Below are 2,500 nucleotides of genomic sequence, written 5' to 3' on the forward strand. Positions count from 1 at the left end.
TGATTACCCCCATGAAGGCAACTGCCTTTCAGCAAGCGTGCTTGCCTTTCTAAGCCCGGGGTTACAAGTCGTTACTGTCCCTTGTTTCTTATATAAAGTGAGCCTGATTCCAGGCTCGTTTTATTTCAACATTTTCCACAGTAGCAGAGACGTAAGTAGCAATAAAGTAATCACATTTCACATTCAAACAGATCAGACTATTCTCTATAACGATTGAGTGGATTTTTCATACTGTAGCACAGTTCGACAGTTGATTCAGATTTAGTCTAGTTTTAAAAGCTACTATTTCATGAGTCACATAGAATACAGTCACTTACGATCGCAGATGACATTTTCTATTCTGAATGTTAAAACAATCATTTAAACGACATGTGTGAAATTTTTAAAAAAATGCGAAAATGCGGTCTCAGCGATTCTAAAACGTTATAATTATGCCTTCACTGCTTTCGCTCAGACATGAAATGGATAAGAATCGGAGCAAGTGTCGACCCAGGGGAGAAACTACCACATGAAAGAACGGGGATGGTCTTCGGAAAATTAGAATTAAAGTCTCTTTAATAAAGAAGATCAATCTGGGTGTGGCTTATGCTTTATTTCACCCCTAAAGTAAAAGAAAAGTATTTCCCCCTTTTAAATATAGATGTTTCCTGATGAAGTTCGGCGAAGAAATGAGATCTGTGATCAACATCTCACGAGCACAGGACAAAGAAAAAATCTGAATCCCCGACATTAATTGAACCTATATGACCTACCGTACACCGGTCTGATGCACTAAGCACTGAGCTACGTTGGACTTGTGGCGAGCTGGGCCATATACAAGGCTTAGGGACTGGTCAAAAAGTATGGGGGGGGGGGGGGGTGGGCCGGAGCATTTCGAAATGTGGTTGATAAAAAACACATGACCCACCCCTTCCCTTCGGCACAAAAATGACTGACCCACCCCTAAAGCAAGGTTGGAAATTGCATGACCCACCCCCTAGTTAAAACATGGATGTTTGGTTTCCTCTAAGGCCATCCCCTTTTTTCTCTTCTGTTCATGTTTTTGTTCTTGTTTTTCTCTGTGCTGTTACTATGCTCATTTTTCAGATTAAAAGAATTATTTCAAGTGAAAAATGGTGTAACTATGTCGTTACTTTTTTTAAAAAAATGCCAAAAATTTGGGTCGGTCTGATGAAGGTAAACGGAGAAAAAAAGAGGATGGCCTAACCTTGTTCTGTGCTTGACAAAATTTGTTGATGCACTGCTACAACCAATATCAAAATCACAGAAATCATACCTTTCACTGAAAAGGCAAATGTGAAAAACCGAACATTTGTTGTTTCGATGGACGTTATGAGTCTTGACACAAATATACAGCAAAATGAGGGTATATTGAAATTGTCTGTCAAAACGCATATGAAAATTTCTACAAAGACAACTCATTCCTACACATTACTTGCCGGAAATTCTTAGATTAATCCTCAAAGAAAATTTCTTCCACTTCAATGGAAAGCACTAACAACAAAACCATGGAACTGTAATGGGCACAAAGACAGCAGTTTTGATTCCTTTGCCAATAGTTTCATGACATATATTGAAACAACAACTCTAAGCAAAACTGTCTTTAGAACAATAGCAATAGTTTGGAAATGCTACGTACACGATATCTTTTCCCTATGGGACATGAGTAAACCAGACATCGAATCCTTCATTGAACAAGCAAACTTACATCACCCAACTATTAAATTCATGGCCGAAACATTTGACACGGAGGTGCAGCATTTTTAGACACGGTTGTATACAAAGGCACAAGATTCAAGAAAAAATCTATCCTTGATGCAAAGACACATTTTAAACAAACGGAAACCTTCTTGCACACACATTTCACCTAGTGTCACCCTCCAGGTGTTAAAAAAGGATTTGTCAAAGGAGAAGCCTCGAGAATCCTACGAAAAAACTCCTCAGAAACAACCTTTGAGGAAAATAATTCAAATTAAAAAAAAAAACGCTTAATGGATGGAGGCTACCCACAAAATTTGATAGAATACCTACTATCAGAAATAAAATTCACAAAAACGAGTATAAACTCCTAAAACAAAAGCTACAAGGAGGAAAAAGATTTATTGCCATTTGTGACACAATACCAACCCCTCAGTGTCTACTATAAAGGAAGCTTGAATGTTATACAAAACCAACCGTAACTTAAATAAATTTTTAAAGAACCACCAATCATTTCCTTACAAAAAAGGAAAATCATTAAAGGACATGCTCGTTAGAGCCAAAAAAAAAAAGGTTAACAAAGGGTTCACGGGATGTGCGGCCTGTCACCTGTTGCATTTTCTCGCACAACAGGTTTGTGAGTATTTTAGCAATAATTCCAGCTGCCTGCGTTTTATCTAACAAGTGTGGTCAACTGTCTCGTTAGTAGTTAGTGCTTATCTATGTAATAAAATAGGGTGACCCACCCCCTAAGGTGAGCTGCAAATTGCACGACCCACCCCTTACGCAAGGCTCAAAACCT

The sequence above is a fragment of the Porites lutea genome, chromosome 7, assembly GCF_958299795.1.
Source record: "Porites lutea chromosome 7, jaPorLute2.1, whole genome shotgun sequence".
Taxonomy (NCBI): Eukaryota; Metazoa; Cnidaria; class Anthozoa; order Scleractinia; family Poritidae; genus Porites; species Porites lutea.